Raw genomic sequence first — 12,179 nt, 5'->3', positions numbered from 1 at the left:
TCGAAGTGATCATGGCACGAATTTGAAAATCAACACTTCGAGGAATTTTGCACTAAAAATGGAATATCACATCAATTTTCAGCACCTAGAACGCCTCAACAAAATGGGGTTGTTGAAAGGAAAAATAGGACATTGGCAGAAATGGCACGCACAATGTTGTGCGAGTCAAATCTTCCAAAGTACTTTTGGGCTGAAGCTATAAACACTCTTGCCATATTCTAAATCGAGTTTTAATACGACCTATAACTAAGAAAACTCCTTATGAACTTTGGAAGAATAAGAAACCAACTGCAAAATATTTTAAAGTGTTTGGATGTAGATGTTTTATCTTAAATAATGGCAAGGAGGACTTAAGTAAATTTGATGCCAAGTCAGATGAAGGTATCTTCTTAGGATACTCCACATCTAGCAAGGCATACAGAGTATTCAACAAAAGAACCTTAGTAGTGAAGAGTCGTCAATATTATATTTGATGAGTCTGATAGTGAGTCTGCTAGGAAAGAAAATCTATTGATGATGATACAGGAATTATCGACTTTGAAAAGTTAAAATTGATGACGTGCCAAATCAAGATAAGGGAGATGATTGCGTGCCACCACAACCCCAAGACGTGCCAAAAGAATGGAGGTATGCACATGGACATCCTAAAGACTTAATTATTGGTGATCCATCTCAAGGGGTAAGAACTCGATCTCTCTTAGAAATTTAAATGATTATCTTGCTTTCGTTTCACAATTAGAACCTAAAACTTATGAAGAAGCTGAAAAAGATACTAACTGGATAAATGCCATGCAAGAGGAATTAAATCAATTTAAAAGAAGTAATGTATGGACATTAACTGAAAGACCAAAGCATAATTCAGTAATTGGAACAAAATGGGTATTTAGAAATAAATTAGATGAAAATGGAGTAGTTATAAGAAATAAGGCTAGACTTGTAGCTAAGGATACAATCAGAAGAAGGAATAGATTTGATGAGACATTTGCTCCTGTAGCTAGATTAGAGCTATTAGATTACTTCTAGCATTTGCATGTTTCATGGATTTTAAATTATATCAAATGGATGTGAAGAGTGCATTCTTAAATGGTATTATTGAGGAGGAAGTATATGTAGAACAACCTCCAGGATTTGAAAATCATGAATTGCCAAATCATGTGTTTAAATACATAAGGCATTATATGGATTAAAGCAAGCACCTAGGGCTTGGTATGATCGACTAAGTAAATTTCTGCTTGAAATGATTTTTGTAGAGGAAATGTAGATAAAACTCTATTCTCAAAAGAAAGGACAAAAATCTATAGTGGTACAAATATATGTAGATGACATAATCTTTGGTGCCACTAATGATACTCTATGCAAAGAATTTGCTGATTTAATGCATGGAGAATTTGAGATGAGTTTGATGGGAGAACTAAGCTTCTTTTTAGGATTACAAATCAAACAAACCAAAGAAGGCATTTTCATTCATCAAACTAAGTATACAAAGGAAATACTGAAGAAGTTTGGGAATGAAAATCATAAGGGAATTGGCACTCCAATGAATCCTACTAGTAAGCTAGACAAGATGAAAAAGGGAAAAGTGTTGATATTAAGCTCTATAGAGGACTAATTGGATCCTTGCTCTATCTTACTGCTAGTAGACCCGACATTGTATTTAGTGTAGGGATATGTGCTAGATACCAATCGGATCCTAAGGAGTCACATTTAAGTGCAGTTAAGAGAATCCTTAGATATTTAAGAGGAACTACCACCATTGGATTATGGTACTCGAGAGACTCCTGTCTAGATTTGCTTGCATATTCAGATGCAGATTTTGCCGGATGCAAATTAGATAGAAAGAGCACAAGTGGCACATGTCAATTCTTAGGAAATAACTTAGTATCATGGTTTAGTAAAAGCAGAACTCAGTGGCACTCCACAGCTGAAGCTGAATACATAGCTGCTGGTAGTTGTTGTGCTCAAGTATTATGGCTCAAGCAACAACTAGAGGACTATGGAGTTAAACTAGATAATATTCCTATTAAGTGTGATAATACGAGTGCTATCAATCTCACTAAAAATCCAGTTCAGCACTCTAAAGCCAAACACATAGAAATAAGGTACCATTTTATTAGGGATCATGTGCAAAATGGAAATGTATGCATTGAGCATATATGCACGAAAAACAATTGGCCGACATATTTACAAACCATTGAGTGAAGATAGATTCTGTATGCTCAGGAGGGAATTAGGTATATGTGATCCTTTTATTGAATGAATATAAAGGGAGCTAGTAGTCTCATGATACATTCCTCTAACTTCAAAAATCCCATGAAACATGAGTCAAATTTGTTATCTATAGATTTCTTACTCATGTATCATTGTTCCATAAAGAGTTATAAGGATTGGAAGCAAGGAAAACTTTTTAGAAGCAAAAAGGGAGAAAAAAAATTTCTGCACTTGGGTCGACCCAACCCAGAACATGGGTCGACCCACGTTGAGTCGACCCAAGAAAATCTTGAGTCGACCCAACGTCGGGACCCCACTGTTAAAGGGGGCCCGAGAGCTCATCTAGGGCACTGTTTGCCCTTTGTCTTCTTCCGAAAAGTCTAGCCCCCACTCTCCAATCTCCACTAAACTCCTCCAAACAGTAGATTTCCTAAGATCTTGGAGAAATGGGACCCAAACGAGCCGTAGCCAAGAGATCCGGAAGAGTGACCCGAGTCCAACAAGAGGAAAGGCACCTACCGAGCCTTCTCCCGTGTCTCCACGACGTGAGGCACGTGCGGAGGTCCCTCCTCCTCCTTCCCCCTCAGTGATCCTTGCAAGATTTGCGGGGAGGCCGGTTACTACCGGGAGAAGGATCCATTCGGAGTTTTTCAACAAGAAGGATTTCGGATTTGGGAATGGATCCAAAGACAAGGTTGGGAGTATCTTTGCTCCCTTGATGTGGTGATTACCCCGGGTTGGTCAAGAGTTCTATGCCTTCCTCAAGACTGGTATGGGAGGGCTTGTTTCAGATTCGAGGGGTTCGGATCCGTGTATCCGAGGAGAGCTTGAGTGAGTTACTACACCTACCCTGCATAGGAGCCACTCCGGAAAGAGACAAAATGAGAGCTCTACATTGATCATGGAAAAGAGAACTTCGATTTTTCTCAGAAGGTAATAGCTAGTTCTCTTTCCGCTGAGATGAGGTTTGCTCAATATGATAAATAGGATTTTATTTCCGAAGACCGGGAGATTCGATCTCATCTCAGAGCGAGATCTAGCAGTTATGGAGTGTATGATTCGGGGGACTCCCTAAATCTTCCGGCTATGATATTGAGGCAGATGAGGAAGGTGATGCAGCAACAGGGTATCACTACCTTATGGTATGATACTTACATTGATCTTTCAGCATGGTTTACCTCTTGAGGAGGAGGCATCCAAGAGTCTGCATCACACAACACGTACACTGCACGGACACTCATACGCATGGGATATGCGAAAGTGAACGGGCAGTGGATTCACACCGGTGCAGGCATTCAGGGTGAGGCACCAGAGGGAGAGGCACCAGAGGATGAGGATGAGGAGCCTATGGATCATCCTACTGCACCCTCAGAGGCTGGACCATCGTCATCCGCTCCTCCGACAGATACGGATGACTTCTGGAGCAGGATGACAGAGCTCATGACAGCTCAGGCGAGGACTATTACTGACGGGCTCACGAGCCGATTGGACGCCCTTGGATGTCATGTCTGCTGAGATCAGTGATCTGAGGCAGCAGATAGGAGCACTCCGGAGAGAGAGAGACACATGGACCATCTGTGCCACAGGCTGCTGAGTCAGAGATATCGGCACAGAGTCATCCAGCTCGTCGTGCTCCACGCCAGACACAGTCTCACCAGGCTCGACCTCCCCTCGCCACGTATGCTAGGAGGATGAGGACTAGATCCCAGCCATTAGATTCCCCCTAGGCTGATCTTAGCATCTATGTTTAGAGCCTAGGCTAGAATCTAGTTCTCATATGTATCTTGCTTTTCTCATATGTATCTTGTTTTCTTATATCTTTAAATCTTGATTGAGGAACATTGTACTTATCTTTATTTTGGGCATTAATGTATGAAAATGTTCCTATTTTGATCAATGAAGTTGAAGTTTGTTCTTATTGCATCTTTTCCCATATATATTTTTTGATGATAACAAAAAGGGGGAGAAGAGAAGAAAGAGTATAAGAGAAGAGAGAAAGAGTATATAAGAGAAGAAAAGATAGAATATTCACTTTAAGAAAAGAAAGAGTATTTCATTTGAGAAGTAAGAAAGAGTATTAATTTTGGGAGAAGTAAAGATATAAAGAAAGAGTATTAACTTTGTGAGAAAGAGTGAGTAAAGAAGTTATGAAAAAAAGAAAATAAATGGGCAAACAAATTGAAAATCATATAAGAAAGCTTATATCTAAGGGGGAGCAATTTGTAACAATGAAACATCAAATCAAAAATTTCTATCATAATTCAGAATTTGGCACGCACCTCTCGCACCCCGATACATAACCTGAAACTCAGAGTTTATCTCAATTTTTGAAGTTTCATTGCTAATGAATTATAAATGAAAGGGGGAGCAATTCAAAAAGTCAAATTGGCAACATTTGAATGATATAGGGGGAGATTTCACAAGTATATATGAAAAGCTGAAATTCAGCAATTTAATCCCTTTTATAAACTGATTTTAAAGACAAGTATCAATAGGCTTATACTCTTTATTTTGTAATCATCAAAAAGGGGGAGATTGAGGATGATAGTGTTATTTTGATGATTAACAAGCAATTATCTAGAGCATGCTATAAGTTAAATTGATACTTCATTTATAAGTTCATTACTCTCAGTATATTTGTTAATTGAAAATATATATGACTTGTTCATTTGATGAATCTAACCTTGAGAATGCAGCAAAGTGTGGATTGAGTCGACCCAAGGTTGATTGGGTCGACCCCGGCACATCAAGAATCATCTGGCACACTCCTGCAAAAACAGCACAAATGAACAGTGAGTTGGGTCGACCCAAGGTAAGCATGAGTCGACCCAACCTCAAGAACCTCAAAACGCAAAGAAGAATGCTCTCTGGATTTACTGAGAGGGTCGACCCACACAGTGGTTGAGTCGACCCAAGCTTGAGTCGACCCAAACCCTGAGAGGGTCGACCCAAAGGCAAGACAGAAAGACAGACAGAAAACGGTTCTCTGGAATTACTGAGAGGGTCGACCCAAGAAGAATTGAGTCGACCCAAGTGAACTTTGAGTCGACCCAAAGAATGGTTGGGTCGACCCATGGGAAGGAAGGCTGAAATTGAGTTTCTGTGGTTTCTGAGAGGGTCGACCCAAGGAATGTTTGAGTCGACCCAAGGCAAAGTTGGGTCGACCCAAGGACAGGTTGAGCCGACCCAAACACGGGCTGAACAGTAACGGCTAGTTCTGCAGATGTACTTTTGTCCTTCCCAAGGTGAGTAACGGCTAGTTTTTCAAATCTAACCATTGGGGCTTGTCCAAGAAGGTGGGAAGCTATTTAAAGGGGCACTATTCATCAGAGAGAAACAACTTTTGAGTGGAATATCAAAGAGTACAAGAAACAAAAGTGCCCTAATCTTCTTCATCAAGAGCTTCATTCAAGAATCAAAGAAAGGGATTGAGCAGATTCAAAGAGGCATCAAGAGCTCCATCCCCTTAAAGTGAAGCATCCTTGACAAAGAAGAGCAAAGCGACTTCAAAGCGATAAATACTTTCTAACTCTTCTTGTAGCTTATATTGTTTCATATGCTCATTTAGGAGTTTGAATCTTTCTTTTTTTTAAATACTTTGTAAAGGTTCGTTGGTGAGCCCGCAAAACCAACAAAGGTTTTTGGTGAACCCGGAAAACCAAAGTGTATAGGTTCGTTGGTGAGCCCGCAAAACCAACAAAGGTTTTTGGTGAACCCGGAAAACCAAAGTGTATAGGTTCGTTGGTGAGCCCGTAAAACCAACAAAGGTTTTTGGATTGTGAGCCCGGAAAACAATCCAACTGTAATCCGCGAGATTATAGTGAATTCCCAAGGGTACGCTTGGGGAGTGGACGTAGGTGCTAAGGAGAGCACCGAACCACTATATATTGGTGTGTTTGCATTGTGTTTGTGCTTTCATTTTCCCTTGCTTTATCTTCTATTCTTGTATTAGCTTAACTCACTCAAATAACCTAAGAAAGCATCCACCGCACTTAATTACGAAAGTTTTTAAAAGCACTAAAATTTAGAAGAAACCAATTCACCCCCCTCTTGGAATCATTGCGGAAGGAAGAAGATCTTGATGCGTGATTGCTGGGAACGTCGATCACGGAAAAGGAGGATGATGCGGGATCGACGGGAGGACGCCATTCACGGACGCGGTGCTTGGGGTTGCTGAAAATCTCCTGCTAATTCGCTGCTGTGGCCGGAAGAAGAGGAGATGGGGATGCTGCTTGGATCGCGGAGATGAAAGAAGGAGCAAGAGGTGTGGGATGCTGGGAATGGAAGGTGATCTGTGGCTGGGGCACTGCGGGAGGAAGAAATGGAAGGGAGCTGGGAGGACGCGGTGCGGTTGAGGAGCTGGGATGCTGGAATCGCTCGAAATGGCATCTGGGAAGTACGGTGATTGCGGAGGATTTGGAGACGCCTTGCAGCTGGGCTGGCATGCTGAGATGTGTCGGCTGGCATGATGGAGACGTGGACGAACGCCGGGCTGAAACGCACGGATGGAAGGTTGCTTCTGGGCTGATCGCGAGAAGAACGGGATCATGGGATGAGATGGATCCGTGGGTGCAGAGGCGGGTCACGGATGCGGTGGATCTTGAATGCGGAAGGAGGGAGGAGCCGGGAGCTTTGTGATGCGTGCGGACGGCTGGAAGGATATGGGAGACATCAAGTTCCATCCGATTAGTCATATAGTATGATATGAAATTTTGCTTGTAGACGGACGGGTCATCTATTCTGGCTGGAGGTCAAGTGCAATTCTTTCAAGTCATGGGTCACCCAGCACCTTATGGCAAATTTAGATTTGCCCAAAATTATTTTCCAAAGGCTCAAAGGAAATGGATCCGATTCGGACCCGAACCCGACTCGGACCCGATTTGAAGTCAAATTTGTAGTCAATGTGCATTTTATCTATAATTTATACTAATCTATGTTAAATCCAAATATAATATTAATCTAGTGAATTTATTATTATCGGTTAACAATAACACTAATTTTAGTAACATGTAGGTCGCACTTTTGTGCTCTCATCAATTAGGCTTCCCTGATTGATGGAACTTGATCAAATTGGATTGGGTTTGATCTGCATCATGCGAATCTTAAAGTCTACATGAACATATGATGATGCATTGGGACAAATATCTTTTCATCCAATGCATGGCGCCATCCTAATTTGATTAGGATTATTAATACTTGATTAATGGCACCATGGGACAAGTGGCAACCATCTAAAGGTGGGGGCATCATGAGATTAGATCTCATGATATGTTTAAATAGGTAAAAACAATCTCCCTCATGTCGCATGACACATAGCATAAATCCATGGGAGGTGTCATGAATTGGTGTTTGAATTTAAATTCAAACACACCCTAGGTAAATGTTTATCATGTGGATTAATTGACCAATTAAATGAGGTTGAGGCGTGTGATTAGGAATCAGAATTTAAAGGAATGCAACACAAATGAAGAAGTCATTTATGGTCGCATGATTGTTTTCCTTCTCCCACCCGCATGGAATTTGAAATTCAAATTCAAATCAGCCATAAGAAGAATCTTATGGTTAATTGACCTTGTGATCCGCCATTTGATATGGATTAGTTGGCATGAGTTTGAATTCAAAATGAAGGGGATACAATGCTTATAAAAGGAAGTGTTCCTTTGTGTCGCCGAGAGAGAAAAAAAAAGGGAAGTCACCTTCTCCATGCCTCCTCTTCATCCTCTCCATTGTCCTCCACGCATTAGGTTTTAGGGATTTCCTTTTAGGGATTGTAGATCAGATCTCAAGTCCCTTCCATCCCTATAAACCGTTCTTCCTTCTTCTTCCAAGTAGTTCAATCAAAGGTTGATTGATTTTAGGAAGAACAAAATCAGCCTCAGCAGGGGTTCGCGAAAGCTAGCACTTCCGCGAGATCAGATCAACCGGAGCTTTGCGTGGACAATCCGTAGAGGCCATAAACGTGTGTGGCTGCGAGGCTTGAGCATCATATTCATTTGTCTCTGTGATTCATAAAGGTATAAATCTAGAGATATAATTTTGTGCTAAGTTTTTTTGATCGGGTTCAATTCCTCGAGGGTTCATACCTCTTTTGAGGCTCCTCACGGAGTGATCTCCAGATCTCATTCAATGAGCATGCGGAGATAGATTGGATCCAAAATTAGTCGAGTTTAGAACTTTACTAATGCTCTTATTTTCAGATCTAATGATAATCATGCATAGTTGGTTTTATGCATAATCGTTTAAACGGTCTTGGTATTTATTTATGATCTATTCTGCATGCTAGAATTAAAATGTTTAATTCTATCTTTCCGCTGCAATTTAAACATTAAGAACTACGTGTGGCTTGATCCCCCTTTCGAAAGGGTACGTAGGCAACCCGATCAGGTGCAGCCACAATTTTTAAGAAAATTTTTTAATTTTCAGCATGCAGCCTGTTGTAAATAAACCATCAGTGGTATCAGAGCTAGGTTGGATGTTTAAATTTTTATGTTATAAAACTTGTTTATTCTTTTGTAAAGTAATCTGATAAATCAATCACCAGGCCGTCCGATCATAGGAGAAAGAAGAGGATCATCTCCCTCATTTTCCATTCGATGGGATCTCCTATGGCGTGTAGGGGTGCCATTGTGTGCGATCTTTGAAGATGAACCTCAAAAAGACTGATTAAAATTATTTAAATCAATGCAATTAAATTTGAAATCATGAATGTATTTAGATTAGATTTAAAATAAATTTATGATTAATTTAATTGTTGTTTATGCATGATTAATTAGATTTGAAATTTAGATGCATGTTTTATGATTAATATATTTGATATATCGAACATGCAAAATTTGAAATCATAAACTTATTGAGATTAGATCTAAATGCAATTTATGATCCTTTTAATCACTAATTTTGTAAAACATATCAGATCTGAAAATAAATACTTATGATGCATGTTATTTAAGTTAATTCATGTTAGTTTATATATGTGATATATGAACATAAATCGCTAATGATTTAAACATGAATTAAATCTGAAATCAGAATGTTTAATTCACAAATTTAGATCTGATTTTAAAAACTAAAGGTTTGTAATTAACATCTGATTTAAGACTTATATAATGATCTAAATTTTTTTCATAAAACTACACTTAATTAAGTGACCTAGAATTGTGAATTGAATTTAAATGACAAATTGCATAAGTCTTGGGGGTTTGGGTTAGCTCTAGTCAAGTTCTCTAATTGGGTTAGACCTAAGGTTAGAATCAAATCATTGAATGATTGAGTTAATTGATTAAATCTAACTAAGTAGTAATTAGATCAAATCAAGAAAACTCAATTCAATTTACAATAGTTATAGATTGATCGGTTCCATGTCTTTGATCAGACCAAGATGGAACTTGATTTAGGCTCCGTGGTTGAGCCCGAGTCATTAGGATGGTCAAAATCAAAATTGATTAACCTGTCGATGTCTAAGGTATGTTTGGCAGACTCGATCGGTGGTTTTTAATTGGGAGCTACTCGCACTGATGCGTCTTTGTCGAGTTAATGACATATCCCTTCCACCGATCTCACTTACCTGGCCAATTTGGTCAATCATTTTTTATTGGATCATTTAATGATTCGAGCTAACCCATGCCTGTAAGGAAAATCAGTTTGATTGACTTAGGTGCCTCCTTAACCGGTTTGAATCTAATTCTTTATAATCTGACTTGGTGAAGTCAGTGGAAGAATTTAGGTTAATCGGATCTTCTTATCTATCCTAATTAAATCCTCTAACAGATTTTATAGGTCCCCTAAAATGAAATAGTTTATAGGGATAACTAGGTCATAGCCTCCCATTAAGTTAGATGATAATGAGTCCAATGTTTCGATAAATCATTAAAGGCGCCACACGCCTGGTGCTTATCGGGCATTAGAATTGTTCCATTTGATATATGCATGAGTCGAATGTACCTTCAATAGGTGGTCAGGTGGGCCGAGCCACACTCGGACTTGGTCATCTATTAGTTAATTACACGGAACCCTATCATTTAATGTTTGGACCTAAACCAGGAATCTTCGGTGGAGGTGCCACACGCCTGCCGAAATGACTGGGGCAAAATTATCACTAGAAATTATTTGGTGAAACAATTGGTTCAGAACGTACCAATAGGTGCATATGGGTTAGTCGAGCCACACTCGGGGCCCATATGCGAATCAATTGGGTTCTAGTGCTCACTAAAGATTTAAGTGTAATTCTTTGAATTGGAGGTAGAGGCTACCAATTTTGTATAAAATAGTGGGAGAACCTTTAGACTAAAGTCCAAGTCTTTAAGGTTTAGTCTAATTCATACACTGATAAGCCGATTTTCCTTTATGCAGAATGACCCACTAACCGATCGCTATTGGATAGTGATAAGCTGACAAGACCCAATTTTAATAGCTGGCTTAGAAAAGCTGAAAACTCAGCAAAAGTCAGACCAAAAAGATTAGGCTGACCAGAGTCAGGCAGATGCTTCTATTGTAAGAGCAGGGGCATTGGAAGAAGAATTGTTCTCAGTATATTGCCACACTTGACCCAAACAGGCCTAGGAGAAATATGCAATCTGTTGCAAATCAAGGTACTTAAATGATAACGCCTTGTAATTTTTCTATTTGTGATAATTCGACTTGGGTATTGGATACCGGTAGTCCTTTCAACATTTGCAATTCGTTGTAGGGACTGCAAGTCGGTGAGAGGTTTGAAGAAGGAGAAAGATTCCTGAATGTTGGAGATGGAAGACCTGTTCCAATTATAGCATTAGGAATTCTTAAACTTGTATTCAGCTCTCATGTAAATATCCTTAGTGATTGTCACTATTATCCAAATTTTTTATTGAATGTCATTTATAGGACTTTTGACCAAAAATGGTTATGAAATATCAATTGTGAGTGATTGATTGTAACCCTATTTGATTTTGATGAGCTCAAAGCATTTGAGTATATCTTATGTTTACTAATGAATTCAATCTAGTGTTTCAGTGAAAATCTTGTAAATTTATGGTTAAGAGTCTCTAGATTTGGTTCAAGACAATTTGGATAAGTTAAGAAGTCTATATGAACCAAAGTCTGAGACTCGAGTCGACTCCTGGAAAGTACGAGTCAACTCCAAGCGTATCAGAAGCATTGGCACAGGCTCGAGTCGACTCCGGAACATTACGAGTCGACTCCGACTAAGAACAGACAGACAAACAGAAAGACCCAACTTAGAACCTGTCAGCGAGTCGACTCCTGAAGTACGCGAGTCGACTCCGATGCTAGCCGAGTCGACTCCAGGGTAGTATGAGTCGACTCCAGGGAGTTACAGACAAAAAGTCAGAGAGCAGTTTTCGGACCCTGAGAGCCGAGTCGACTCCTGAGGAACGCGAGTCGACTCCGATGGTTGGCAGGTCGACTCTAAAGAAAGTGAGAGTCGACTCTCAGTGTAATACAAGGCAAAAGTCAGAGAGCAACTTTCGGACACTGAGGGCCGAGTCGACTCCCGCAAAGGCCGAGTCGACTCCGAGACAGCGCGACCTCAAAAAGACAGAAGACAGTATTTGTGTCTCTGAGATGCGAGTCGACTCCAAGAAAGTTCGAGTCGACTCCAAGGCAGCGCTACTCCAAAAAGACAGAGAACTGTTTCCGGATACTGAGAGCCGAGTCGACTCCGGAACAGTTCGAGTCGACTCCAAGACTGGACGAGCCAAAAGACAGAAGATCGGGAGTTCGGGCTTGAGCACCGAGTCGACTCCCAGAATTCACGAGTCGACTCGAGTGAGCCAAGTTGAAGAATACATCCATGGATTCCTTGGCATGAGCGACTCCAAAATGCCAAGTCAGGCTCCAGACTTTGGGGAGTCGACTCCGGTTAAGTCGAGTCGACTCCCAGTCGAGAAGACCACTTTAATTCAAATCTGGAACAGTTGCCGAGCCGACTCCAGAAAAAGCATGAGTCGACTCCTACTACAGCCGAGTCGACTCCA

This window comes from Phoenix dactylifera, unplaced genomic scaffold, assembly GCF_009389715.1.
Source record: "Phoenix dactylifera cultivar Barhee BC4 unplaced genomic scaffold, palm_55x_up_171113_PBpolish2nd_filt_p 000351F, whole genome shotgun sequence".
Lineage (NCBI taxonomy): Eukaryota > Viridiplantae > Streptophyta > Magnoliopsida > Arecales > Arecaceae > Phoenix > Phoenix dactylifera.
This window is presented reverse-complemented; position numbering follows the sequence as displayed.